Source organism: Staurois parvus, unplaced genomic scaffold, assembly GCF_062004578.1.
Source record: "Staurois parvus isolate SC_StPar_1 unplaced genomic scaffold, SC_StPar_1.0 ptg000342l, whole genome shotgun sequence".
Taxonomy (NCBI): domain Eukaryota; kingdom Metazoa; phylum Chordata; class Amphibia; order Anura; family Ranidae; genus Staurois; species Staurois parvus.
The window spans coordinates 1,022,642-1,037,500 of record NW_028318138.1 but is presented as its reverse complement, the minus strand read 5'-3'; the positions used below and the strand labels follow the sequence as shown (position 1 = coordinate 1,037,500).

Here is a 14,859-nt window from a genome sequence, read left to right as displayed (position 1 = left end):
AGAAAAAGAGGGAAGGGTACAAGGAGAAAAAAAAAAGTGAAGGGTGGGGAGGACCCGGACACTATACAACATATTGGGCAGAGCCCTCCCTTTCGGGACTTGGGGTGCTGGAGGAAAAATGGAATCCGCTTGTCTGGCCATTTCTAAGGTAGGTCGCTGCAATCATATAATGTGTGTTTTACAGAATGTAGCCTAGACTATAGTAAGATATTTACAATATATGAATGTTAGAAGTTTCCCTCTATAGAAAAAATATAATTAATACAAAATATATGTATAAAGGCTATACGTGCAAAAAAAAGAGAGAGAGAGAAAGATGTGTTATATGAGAGAGAGAGAGAGAGAGAGAGAGAGAGAGAGAGAGAGAGAGAGAGAGAGAGAGAGAGAGAGAGAGAGAGAGAGAGAGAGAGAGAGAGAGAGAGAGAGAGAGCGCGATATTTTTGTAACAAGTCCCTCTGTATTATTACCAATAATAATAATAATTAAAAAAATATATAATTTTGTTACATTTTATTTTTTTTGTTATTAGAGAGGGGCTTCTTACACACAGATAGATAGGTAGATAGATGGATAGATAGATAGATAGATAGATAGATAGATAGATAGATAGATAGATAGATAGATAGATAGATAGACAGATAGATAGATAGATTTTTGTAAGAAGTCTCTCTCCACTGTTACCAATAATAATAATAATAATGAAAAAATATAATTTTGTTACATTTTAATTTTTATTAGAGAGGGACTTCTTACACACACACAGATAGATAGATAGATAGATAGATAGATAGATAGAAAGAAAGAGACTATGGAGTTATTTCCTAGAACTGGAGAGTGCAAAATCTAGTGCAGCTCCGCATTCGAGCCAATCAGCTTCCAGGTTTTATTGTCAAAGCTTAATTGAACAAACTGAAGTTAGAAACTGATTGGTTACTATGCACAGCTGCACCAGGCTTAGTAAATCTATCTCTATAGATATGTCTGTATATATATTTATATATATTTTTTATTGCAATAGATACTTCTTACAGTCACTCACACATATACATGCCACTTCTTTTACCATACAGACACTATAGGGGCGATTTACTAAAATTGGAGCACTCAGAATCTGGTGCAGCTGTGCATGGCAGCCAACCAGCTTCTAGCTTCAGCTTGTTCAATTAAGCGTTGACCATAAAACCTGGAAGCTGATTGGTTTCTATGCAGAGCTGCACCAGATTTTGCACTCGCCCGTTTTAGTATTTCAACCCCTTTTATTTGTGTGTGTGGCTTGGTCCAGGTGTTGAGCTGCTCCTTGCTCTTTGGTGTCAGGTTTGCAGGTTAGGTATGCTTTGTATAACTTGGGAGGGACCATAGCTCCCTATAATGACAAATGAGGCTGTACACTGAGACTACTGGCATTATACCAGGTGACTGTGCTGCAAACACAACTCTGGGATTGTGTTTGTATTATATTTCTCTTTGAACTATATAGTAAGCAAATCAATCTAGCCCCAGCTCAAAGACTGCGAGCTGTGTGTAAGACCATTCAAGCTTGGGTTGGCAATAAGCTCTCTCTATAGGAATACAATAGGGCCCCAGTGTGACCCGAACAAAGAACTTCCAACTAGTTAAACTGCAGGACACGTCTACTGCCTGGGTGCTTGAATTCGACAAAAAGGCACGAGAAAAAAAAAAAGAGAGCACTTTTCTTTAGGCTTGTGAGAAAATACTTAGGCTAAAAGTCTGCTTGGCGTCTTTATTTCAATGGCAATGGGGCAGATATAATTCAATAGGAAACTCGGGGATTTTTTAATGAAAAGATCGTCAGCCTGGCTGCTCTTGTGAATTAATTAATTATTAGGACAAATAAACTTTGAAGTGGGTGCTTAATAAATTGGCGATTTTTTTTGTAGCTTAAGTATACACGTCATTGATAAAAATACGTGATGATTGTTTAAGATAAAAAAAAAAGCATTCAGAGCATGGGATACACATGAAAGTATCCTTTATAATAAAATAATCTTCATCAGAAAGTATTCTTCATCAAGAAAGTACTAATTATTATAAAGTATTCTTCTTAATAAAGTATCCCTTATAATAAAGTATTGTTAACCCCTTATAATAATCCCTTATATTAATCCCTTATAATAAAGTATTCCTCATAATAAAGTATCCTTTATGATAAGGTATCCTTCATCAGAAAGTATTATTTATAATAAAGTATTCTTTATCAGTAGGTATCCTTTATGATAAGGTATCCTTCATCAGAAAGTATTATTTATAATAAAGTATTCTTTATCAGTAGGTATCCTTTATGATAAGGTATCCTTCATCAGAAAGTATTATTTATAATAAAGTATTCTTCATCACAAAGTATTCTTTATAATAAAGTACTCTCCATAAGAAAGCATCCTTTATGATAAGGTACTCTTTATCAAAAAGTATTCTTTATAATAAAGTACTCTTCATAAGAATGTATCCTTTATAAGACAACCTTTATGTAAAGGTATCCTTCATCAGAAAGTATTCTTTATAATAAAGTATTCTTCATCACAAAGTATCCTTTAAAAAAATATCCTTCATCAGAATACATTCTTCATAATAACTTATTTTCTTTTACAATAATGTATCCTTCATAGTAATGTATTCTTCACAAGAAAGTATCATTTATAATAAAGTATCCTCCAAACAGAAAGTATCCTTTACAACAAAGTATTCTTTATAAGAATGTATCCTTTAAAATAATGTATTCTTTATATGAAAGTATCCTTTAAAATAATGTATTCTTTATAAGAAAGTATCCTTTATAGTAAGATATTCCTCATCAGAAAGTATTCCTTATAATAAAGAATTCTTAGGAAAGTATCCTTTACAATAAAGTATTATTCATGAGAATTTATCCTTTATAATAAGGTATTCTACGTCAGACATTATTCTTTATAATAAAGTATTCTTCTTAGGAAAGTATCCTTTACAATAAAGTATTATTCATGAGAATGTATCTTTTATAATAAGGTATTCTTCATCAGAAAGTGTTCTTATTTTAGGGTATACTTTGCTCATGAATAAGATCATTTTGGACACATGGTTATTTCTAATCTTTATCTGTGATATGAATAATGTACAAACCTATAAATATACCTACCACTAAAGCAGGGGTTCCCAGCTTCAGTCCCCTAGTACCTCCCAACAGGTCATGTTCTCAGGACTTCCTTCACCTTGCACAGGTGCTTTAAATAAATGTCTATGGCTTTAGTATTTATGGCAGCTGATATTCCCAAAGCATGCCCTATTGGGGGTTCTGAGGAATGAGGTTGGGAAACACTGGTCTAGACAGATTCCAGTTCAGACGTCCGTCCAGTCAATAATTCAAACATAACCATGATGCATTGTTGTAAGACTGGGCCACCATCATGCCCAGCTCTCTGATGATGGAATTTGGAGAACATATCGTTCTTTTCCCAAAATAGCCAAAAAATAAATTACCGTTTAAATAGCCTGGGGTGTTAATGGTGTTATATTCATGGTCTAGTTTTACTTAAAAAAGGGAAATAAGAACATATAATAAAATAAAAATAAACCAGTGTGGACTGCCTCGTCGGAAAGATCTATGTGTATGGGAAATATGTTAAGCAGTAGGCTCCATGCACATTGGCCTAAAAATCGCTGCGTCTATTGGATGTTGTATTTTGCCTGTAGAAGCAGATGAGTTATTTTATGTCTATTAGGACAACGATTAGAGGTATATTTTAAGCTCGACTAATGTTGTGGCTGCATTAGTTTTTCCTCCTTATTTTCTTCAGATCAGTCCAGTAGCACACCTCCTTTCTTAGGGTGTCTCCACTCTGGAGGGAGGAGCAATGGGGCCACCCTTGGACAGCAGCATTGTCAGTCTGAGGAGAGGGTGGTGTTAGGTGCACTAACAGAATTACCACCCTGCTTTGCTGTGATAAGGCTTAACACAACTTATCACCAGATTAACACAGTTTATTAAACTTACACCTTAGATGGACTCCACTAACAAATTAACCCCAGCGAAGCATTTACAGCAACATTTTTTGTTCTTTTAGCAGAAGGCTTTTACAGAAATGAATAAAAGCTGACCATTGTAAGCACCCCTGTCAGTATTAAATGGTTTGTCTCACCATTCTAACTTCCCCTTTTGCTGGACACACCTATTGGCCTGGTCCCTCGGTGAAAATAAAAGAGGAAAAAAAAAATCAAAAATCTAAATTGCAGCCACCACATCTGAGAACTGGTACGCTGCAATATTATTATTTTTTCTTTTGTTTTTACATTGAACATGGGAAATGCTGGTGATGGGATGAGGCTGGGATGGCTGCAGAAACAGCTATTTATAAAAAAAAACAAAAAAAAAAACCTTTTGTTTCAAACCTTTTGTTTTACATAAATGAATACAAGCTAATCCTGGCAGTTTTTTTGTCTCAATCTTCTAACTGCCACTGTTGCTGGACAGCTTGGACTGCAAAATGAAGTTGCAATCTAACAGACATCTGTTGAAAATAAAGGAAAATAAGCCTCAAATGGAAACCTAAGGCAGCCACCACATATGAGAAGCTGTAAAAAAAAAACAATTAAAAAAAACATAAAAACCCAAATAGAACAAATAAATAAATTAATAATAATAATAAAAACAATAAATTTTTTTTTTAAATATTATTAATAATAATACTAATAATAAGAAAAATAAATAATAATAATAAAAACAATACTACTACTACTACTACTAATAATAAATAATATATTATATATATAATATATATTATATTATATAATATAATAAAAATAATACTAATAAAACTAATAATAATAAAAATAAATAATAATAATATTTTATATATAATATATGTTATATAATATATTAATATATAATTATATATATATATATATATATATATATATATTTATATATATATATATATATATTATATAATATAATAATATATATAATTTTTATTTTATTTATTTATCTTTTTTTTTTGTTTAATAAGGGGACTAATATTCATGGGATGACTACAGAAACGGGCAGTATTATTAATAGTGGGATGTGCTATTGTCTCCCCTCCCTTGGCATGGAGCAGCAATTTGTTTCTATGGTCTGGGTGGGGTGGAAGGCTTTGCATGGGTTAATGGGATTGCTGGTGAACTTGGCTCACTGTCTGTCCGTCTGCAGTTTGATGGATTGCGCATCCCGCTGCTAAGTTCAGCAGACGGGGACCTCCCCTGCTGCTCCTGCCGGGCTGCCTGAGCCTGAGAAGCTCCTGGCTTTGCCCCGGCTCCCCGCCCGCCAGCTCTTGGCTGTCTGCAACAGATCACACGCTGCAAAAGAAGGGGATTTCTTTCTTTTTTTCCCCTTTCTTTTTTTCCCCTAATTCATCAAAGAAAGTCCTAAATTGCTATGAATTCTGCACCCTGATCCCCCGCAGAACGACCCTTTTTAACTGGAAGAGATTCTATAGACTTCCCAATAATGGGATAATTCAGAGGTGCTATGTATAGGGCCATTGCCTAGCTAACAGGATAGCATTAAAGTCTTTGTGGTTTGTTAATCTGAGTTAATTTTCAGCATTTGGACAGCGGCTTGTAAACTGAAAAGAGATCAAGGAAATTCTGGGGGGCTGGCAAGGGGAAAGGAAGCCTTGTCCACACAATGAAATCCTGTGGTATACAAAACGTTATCTTTCAAGGGGGGATTGCAAAACATAAAAACAGGATTTGCAAGACGATAAACTGGAGCAATCATGTTTATGGAAGGATCTTCTTCATCACCAGCTCTTACCATGCCCAGCTATTGTCAGCATGTTGTTTACTGCCATGCACTGGGATCTCTTTATTCAGTTCTGATTTTTCAGGGTGGCTATGAAATACAATTGTGCTCCATCTAGATGCTGAACCTCATTTTTTTTTTCTGACAATCTGGATAGTTAACGGTTATATTGATGATGCAAGGAGAGGCACCCAAATGATGCAGGATAGGTACAATGGAAAATCCCACAGCCAATTTAGGAGGAAGTATGTCACTTGATGCTAGCAATTAAGCCTCCTGAGATCTAGTAATTACCCACGCCGGCTTGTAGGAGAAAATCAAAGGTGTACATATGCCAATGAGAGAAGGCTATGCTTAAAAAAAATGAAAAATCTGTGCTTTGCTCTATTTTTTTTTTTTTTTTTTTGCATGGTGTATAGCGATAGATACATAGACATATATAATAGTGCAAACTGAACAAAAATCTATGCTTTGCTCTCATTTCTTTGCATGGTCTATAGCTATAGATCCATACACAGATACATACATAGTAGTGCAAACTGAAAGAAAATCTGTGCTTTGCTCTAATATTTTTGGCATGGTCTATAGCTATAGATCCATGCACAGATATATATATATAGTAGTGCAAACTGAAAAACAAAATCTGTGATTTGCTCTAATTTCTTTGCATGGTCTATAGCTATAGATCCATACACAAACAGATACATATATAGTAGTGCAAACCGAAAGAAATTCTGTGCTTTGCTCTAATATTTTTGGCATGGTCTATAGCTATAGATCCTTATACAGATGCATATCTAGTAGTGCAAACTGAAAAAAAAAATCTGTGATTTGCTCTCATTTCTTTGCATGGTCTATAGCTATAGATCCATACACAAGCAGATACATATGTGTCAGTGCTCGTATATGATTGGTGTAGTTATACTTATGTGCTAGCATACCAATAAGTGGTAAATAGATGCTTAAAAGGACTGAAAAGTCTGTACTTTGTTTTCATTTCTTTGCATGGTCTATAGCTATAGATCCATACATAGATACATATATAGTAGTGCAAACTGAAAAAAAAATCTGTGATTTGCTCACATTTCTTTGCATGGTCTATAGCTGTAGATCCATACACAAACAGATACATATATAGTAGTGCAAACTGAAAAGAAAATCTGTGATTTGCTCTCATTTCTTTGCATGGTCTATAGCTATAGATCCATACACAAACAGATACATATATAGTAGTGCAAACTGAAAAGAAAATCTGTGATTTTCTCTCATTTCTTTGCATGGTCTATAGCTATAGATCCATACCCCAATAGATACATATATGTTAGTGCACTTATATGATTGGAGTAATTGTATTTATGTGTTAGCATACCAATGAGTGGCAAATAGATGCTTGAAAGGACTGCACTTTGCTCTAGTTTCTTTGCATGGTCTATAGCTATAGATCCATACATAGATACATAGATAGTAGTGCAAACTGAAAAAAAAATCTGTGATTTGCTCTCATTTCTTTGCATGGTCTATAACTAGAGATCCATACCCCAAAAGATACATATTTATTAGTGCACTTATATGTTGGATGTATTTATACTTGTGTGTTAGCATGTCAGTGAGTGAAGGATAGATGCTTGAAAGTCTGACAAATCTGTGCTTTGTGTGGCTGATCCATAGAGATAGATTCATGCACAGAGTGCACTTATGAAGGATGCATTTATATTTCTGTGTTAGTATGCCAATGAGTGAAGGGTTGTCGCAGGGGCGGACTGACAACTCATGGGGCCCCTGTGTCCTTGCCCAAACTAAAAAAAGCCTATGAAAAAGGTACCATGGGTATCTCATGGGGCCCCCTACTGACCCCAGGCCCTCGGGCAGTGCCCGAGTTTCCAAATGGTCAGTCCGTCCCTGGGGTTGTGCTTTAAAGACTGCAAAATCTGCACTTTGCTCTAATGTCTTTGCATGGTCTACAGATATATATCCATAAACAGATACATGTATGTTAGTGCACTTGTATGATGGATACATTCATATTTATGTGTTAGCATGCCAGTAAGTGAAGGATAGATGCTTAAAATGACTGAAAAAAAAATGTATTATTTACTCTACTTTCTGTGGCTGGTCCATACAGCTCGATGCATGCACACATAGGTGTTAGTGCACTTGATTTATGCATTTATATGTATGTGACCAGTGAAAGAAGGCTAGATGCTAAAGACTACAAATCTGTGCTTTGTTCTATTTTTTTTTCTGACTGATCCATAGAGATAGATTCCTGCACAAACAGAATCATATATATATTAGTGCACTTGTGTGATTTATGTTTTTATATTTATGCTTTGGAATGCCTATAAGAGAAGGCTAGATGCTTAAAGACTAAAAAAAAAAAATCTGTGCTTTGTTCTAATTTTTCTGGCTGGCCCAATAGAGACAGATTCATGCACTAGCAGATGTTAGTGCACTTGTGTGACTGATGTATTTATATTGTGTGTGTTAGCATGCCAAAGAGAGAAGGCTCGATGCTTAAAATGCAGAAAAATCTCAGCTTTGTTCCAATGTGTGTGGCTGGTCCATAGAGATACAGTCATGCACAAGCAGATACATATCTATTAGTGCACTTGTATAGTTTCCCTACTTATATTTATGCCTTAGGATGCCTATGAGAGAAAGCTGGATGCTTAAAAGACTACAAAAATGTCTGTGCATTGCTCTCCTATCTATAGATATAGATCCATACACAGGCAGATACATATCTATTAGTGCACTTGTATAGTTTTTATATTTATGCCTTTGGATGCCTATAAGAGAAGGCTGGATGCCTAAAAGACTAAAAAATTCTGTGCATTGCTCTCGTTTCTATAGATATAGATCCATACACAGGCAGATACATATCTATTAGTGCACTTGTATAGTTTTTATATTTATGCCTTTGGATGCCTATAAGAGAAGGCTGGATGCCTAAAAGACTATAAAAAATACTGTGCATTGCTCTCATTTCTATAGATATAGATCCATACACCAGCCGATACATATATGTTACTGCACTTATATAGTTTTTATATTTATATTTATGCCTTTGGATGCCTATAAGAGAAGGCTGGATGCCTAAAAGACTATAAAAAATACTGTCATTGCTCTCATTTCTATAGATATAGATCCATACACCAGCAGATACATATATGTTACTGCACTTATATAGTTTCTATATTTATATTCATGCCTTAGGATGCCTATAAGAGAAGTCTGGATGCCTAAAAGACTACAAAATTCTGTGCATTGCTGTCCTTTCTATAGCTCTAGATCCATACACCAGCAGATACATATATGTTAGTATCCTTCCATGATTTATGCATTGATATTCCTGTGTTTGCTGGAAACCCTGATACATTGTAGAGTTGTAGACATTAATTGAGATGCCTTTGGAGTGTTAATTATAGATTGAGGTTGTATAGAATGGGATCTGCCATCATCATCACCCCCCTCCACCCTTTTCTCTCTCTCTCTCTCTCTCTCCTTCTCTTTCTCTTTTATTCCCTCTCTTTCCATCTTCTCCACTTTCCCACCCTTTCATTGCCTCCCCCCCCCCCTCCTTTGCTTTCCACCCCCTCTTCCCCTTCCTCCACCTCTGCTCTGCAATGGTTGGAGTGTGTAAGATGCTGTGGCGGTGACGTCACTGCGGACTCAGCCTGCTGCCACCGACAGCTCCTGGAATAGAAGCAGAAGCCTTAGAAAAGCGGTGCGGACGCCAGGAGCCCGGGCCAGGGGAGCCACTGACAGCCGGGAGCCCACCGTGCAGGGAAGGAGGGATCGCCCGTGGCCGGAGGAAGCCACCTTTGTCTGCCCTTTTTATTTTTTTTGTTGTTGTTGCTTGCAGCAAGAAGTCCCTGTATCCCTGCCTATGGCTCCCATTCATCCATGGCTGAGCTGGAGGAGCACGCTGCCTTGTAAGTGTTGCTGGGATCCAGCCTGCTGCTGCCAGACCCGAGAGGAGGATGGGCTCTGCTGCCACATGGGCACAGGGACCACCTAGAGACAATGGCACCAGAGCCATAGGCCACAGGACTAGGCAGGGGGGCACACATGGCCAGGAAAGGAGCACCTTTATACATATTTTTTTTTAATTCTTTTGCAACCCACAGGAGGATTATGGCGATGGATCAGGAGGAGTGGATTTTGTATATCTTTTATATTGTATGGAAACATGGAAGCTGCTCTGTTACATTCTGACCAGGTGATCTGATGAAGATTAAATACAAGGCTATGGCCAATAGTGGCGCCATCTCTTCCCTAAACTGGCTATGCATCATCAGAAATGTGCTGTGGGGGGTTAAAGGCCTCACACCTGCGTGTGCCCAAGCAGATCAGAGCCTGGCATTGTATTGGCATCATATGTTTGGGGGGGGGGGGGGGTGCTGAATTACACAATGTGGGGGCAGCCTTGTCCTGGGGGATTATTCAGTTGGGAGAAAGTTCAGTGACTGCAAAGTCTAATATAACCTAGACTGGCTAGTATTTGTGTGATGACCAGTATTCTTCTGTATGTCCACCTTTCACTCAATGTCTTGCTACAATAGGTGTATCAGTATATATATATATATAGCTCCATGCATCATGCACAGTGTAAGAATTAAATTATGCACACTTTCAGCAATCATTTGTAAATGGTGTATATATATATATATATATATATATATATATATAGTCATATATAATATGAACACTTTAGCAATCATGTCCACACTTGATAGGTACACTGTACAGACAACATTCTCTCTCTATTATCTCTCTATCAATCTATCTATCATCTATCTATTATCTCTGTCTATCTATCTATCTATCTATCTATCTATCTATCTATCTATCTATCTATCTATCTATCTATCTATCTATCCGTACACACACATACACATTCTTCATGTGCAAAGTGTAAGGCTGGCCAAGCACTAAACAATTTTTGTATAATCTCCTTTAGGTATACCTTCAGCTACGTAGTGCAAGGGCCTGTCTGATTGCAAAGTGTTGCTTAGGTTTGACAACATATTGTTTTTGGTAAATCTAAAGGACTATTGTACAGGAAAATTGTATAATGTATGGAAAGGTTAAGAATTATAATAGGCACATTCTCAGCAATTATTTGTACACTGAATATTACAGCAATGCACTCTAATACATCTACAAATACAACACACACACACGTAAATAAAATGCACACTTCAGCAATCATTTGTACACTTATAGGTGCACTCTATCTATCTATCTATCTATCTATCTATCTATCTATCTATCTATCTATCTATCTATCTATCTATCTATCTATCTATCTATCTGTCTATCTGTCTATCTGTCTATCTGTCTGTCTGTCTGTCTGTCTGTCTGTCTGTCTGTCTGTCTATCTATCTACATGAAAACACATTCATGTGCATAGTGTAAGCAGTTATAATATATTATATATAAAGTTATAATATATTATATATAAAGTTATAATATGCACACTCTAAGGAATCATCTAAGAAATACACACACGTGTAAATAAGATGCATATTTCAGTAATAATTTGTACACTGGATACACACACATATATCTATAAACACACACACACACTCACACATATATATATATAAAAACACACACACACATATATATATATATATATATATATATATATATATATATACACATGTATATAAACACACACACACATATAAACACACACTAGTGTATAACGTGTATAACATGCACACTGGAGCAATCATTTGTACAATGAATAGGTGCAATGCTATATATATATATATATACTTGTATGAAGTATAATAATTATAATAAGCACCGGGTAGGTGCACATTTGTATCACTTGTGTCTATTCCTCTGTCCACAGACACACGTACAATATAGCAGGTCAGTTAGGCCTTCGCGCTTGACAGACAGCTGGACTATGAATGAAAAACAAATAGGACATCTGATATACACCAGGGGTGATTTTCCTCTATGGTTTACATATCAGCCATAATATAATACACATATAATTCTCTATTATTAATTCGTAAATTAAGTGTGTACCCTGAACGTATTTGAAAGGGTAAAAATAATAGAAATCACACCAATATGTAAGGAGAGCATCTATATTAATGCGTACACAGACAGATACATTTCCCAGATTTATTACATGAATAAGATATATTAGAATTAACAGAAAGAAAGTTCAGATTGATTATTATATCTAACATTCCTTATAATTATTTGGAATACAGGTAGAAAGAACAATTGCATAAGGGAGGTAAAAATATTCCTCGTGCACTGGAGGCCAAAAATAAAAATAGTTGTTACAGGCTGGCTAAAAATAGCTGGACCCAATTAAAGACTCGTGACGTCACACATTAGTGAAATAATCCATCCCACCCTGGCAGTATAGGTGGGTATGGCCTGTGAGTGGTGCAGCCCTGGCACACTCACTGATTTCATTCCTGTTCAGTAACACAGGGTTGGTGTTGGGTTTGCTGGGGCCACGGATGGTGGTTATGTATTGAGATCTCATACACAGACCTATAGGACTATTTCCTTCTCCTATGACCAGCAGTATATTCATCCTGACTTTTGCATTTTTTTTTGGAGGGTACTGGAGTTAAAATGGGGAAACAGTTTTGCCATGCACATGACTATTTATCGTGTTAAACCGTCATGGTAAATATATATATATATATATATATATATATATATATATATATGTGTGTGTGTGTGTAAAAAATTATATATATATATTGTATACATAGATAGATAGACATATACATATATTACACACACACATATATATATTCAGTAACTTTATATTTGGACATGGTATTTATTAATTCGAAAAAGGATCTAGTGTGATCTATTTTGTGGATTTTTTTTTTTTTTTTCGTTAAAGTTTTTTTGTATCTTTCCCAAGTGTGACAACAGTTGTTGTATATGTGTTTTGTGGGTGTTTACTGAACTCCCTACCTACTCTATAATGAACTTTGCAGTAGATGACGATTGCTTGAAGTGCATTATGGTAAACTGTGACTTTCCAGTACCATGGTCAGCGCCATGCTATAGACCTAGCAGCAATATAAAGGATCAGATTTATACAAGACTCATATATATGGATTGAGATATTACCTGAAATATTGATCTAGGCAATAGGGAGCATTAGGGCTTTTTATTTTGTCTTTGAGTACTGTCCGTGATAGCAAAATGGAAGATATTTTGTCTTTATAATTGAAATATGGATTTATCCAATTATTTACCTGCATTCACTTCCTGTCTCAGCAAATGAAGACGAGCTGTGACTGTACATTTCTTCTAGAGGCTTATATTTAATTGGGCTACTGAAGTCTCCAATTATGGAATGCATCAGCCTCTATGTGACCCCCCTCCTCATATAAAGGGTACTGGCAAAAAGTACAGCCTCTATTCTGTAAAATCAGAAATACTTCACAAAGTTAAAAAAGCCTGTTTTTTTTCTTTTTGTTTTTTTTTAGTTTATTTTTGTTAAATAAAAATCTTTTATGATTGTGCAGCCTCAGCCAAGCTCAACAGAGTACGAAATTATAAGAACACCTATGATATTTAAGTTATATGCTAGTATATCCTTGATATGTGTTTTTTATTTGGTTCATTTCGGATGCTTTTAGTTTTGACTCTTAATAACAAAGCATCACATTGCAAATAATTCACTCTTTCTTGTGAAAATAATTTACTATATTATTTTTTGCAGTATGCAATCTGCTGTACTGTTTCATCTGAAATTATTTTAAAATATTTCAGAACACAAAATCTACATTGCATTGGAAAGGCGAAGCTATGTGAATTTTTTTTATTTTTTATTGTTAGTTTCTTTCACATTTTAGAATAGTAAGAAATACGTTTCCTGCAAATATCAGGCAAGTTTCTTACAAAAATAAAAATACCATTATATCCTTAATATTTGCATTATTTCCCCGAAATAAATCAAAAGCACCCATTCATTTTCCTGCAAGCATGTGAATCCCCCAAATGTATGCATACATTAGGTGTGGCTATTATTCTGCAAGGATGATTTGAATAGCTGCTGTATAATAGACTGGAGTGTCTGACAATGTCACCTAATATATGCGGGTGCCATTTCATTCGCTTGTGTAGGCTATTTACAAGTTTACATTCTATATTTTTACAATAGACTTTACTGACTCGCAGCAAAAATACTCAGAAATTGCTTTTTTTTACTAATTTATAAACTTTTTTTTACACTATGTGTGAAATATTTTACAGTCATATTTGACTTGCAACAAACCTGAACTAAAACGATGTTACCTATGTTACCCAATGTCCTTATTCCTAAACGCTATTTGATATGGATCTTTTATTTTATTTTTTTTAATGCATATCACATAAAACCTATCCGTTTTGCCAATTGTTCACACAGTTGGGGGGGCGGAAAAAGTCAATTCCTTTATTAATAAGCGACTCCAGACAAAGAAAGTGGTGTCGGGCCTCATGTTACTCTATGCCTATCACTTAGCACTTTGATATCTGACTATTTTATGATGAGGCAGAAAATCGCAGCTTTATGAATGTGGGACTAGGGTGACAATAGAGATGTGTCTTTTTTCTGTAGATGTTTTATTTATTTAAAGGTATCTTGTAGAATTTCCATGGACTTGTAAAGCAGAGAGGAATACAAATGCAAAAAATGTTTTTTTTGGTACATGTTACTATAACTGAATTTGCTGGGTACTGGTTGCTAGTAGGGCCTCTTTGCTGCTTATAAAGACCATTTAAGAAGGGAAAAAATAAATAAATATATATATATATAAAATACACATAGAAGATAAAATAAAAGAAATAATAGAAATAATAAAAAAGAAATATATATATATTTAAATATTATATATATATATATATATATATATATATATATATATATATATATATATATTCTATGAAATTAGATGTATAAATGTATTATTTGGCAAAGACTATTTAAGGAGGAAAATTATATATTTTAATATATACACAGAGGAGAAATGTATATATTTATATAAATATACATATTCTATGTAAAAAGAAAAAAATATTATATATATATATATATATAG

General features: G+C 34.9%; 1 long non-coding RNA gene across 1 annotated transcript in view; it reads left to right on the top strand.

Moving 5' to 3' along the window:
* Positions 1-14,859, top strand: part of LOC149456916 (uncharacterized) — a 160,626-nt gene that overhangs the window by 68 nt on the left and 145,699 nt on the right. Inside the window, exon 1 of the long non-coding RNA XR_016313783.1 lies at positions 1-148. This exon is cut by the window's left edge and continues 68 nt beyond it. This is a non-coding gene — a long non-coding RNA (uncharacterized LOC149456916). The remainder of the gene's footprint in view (positions 149-14,859) is intronic.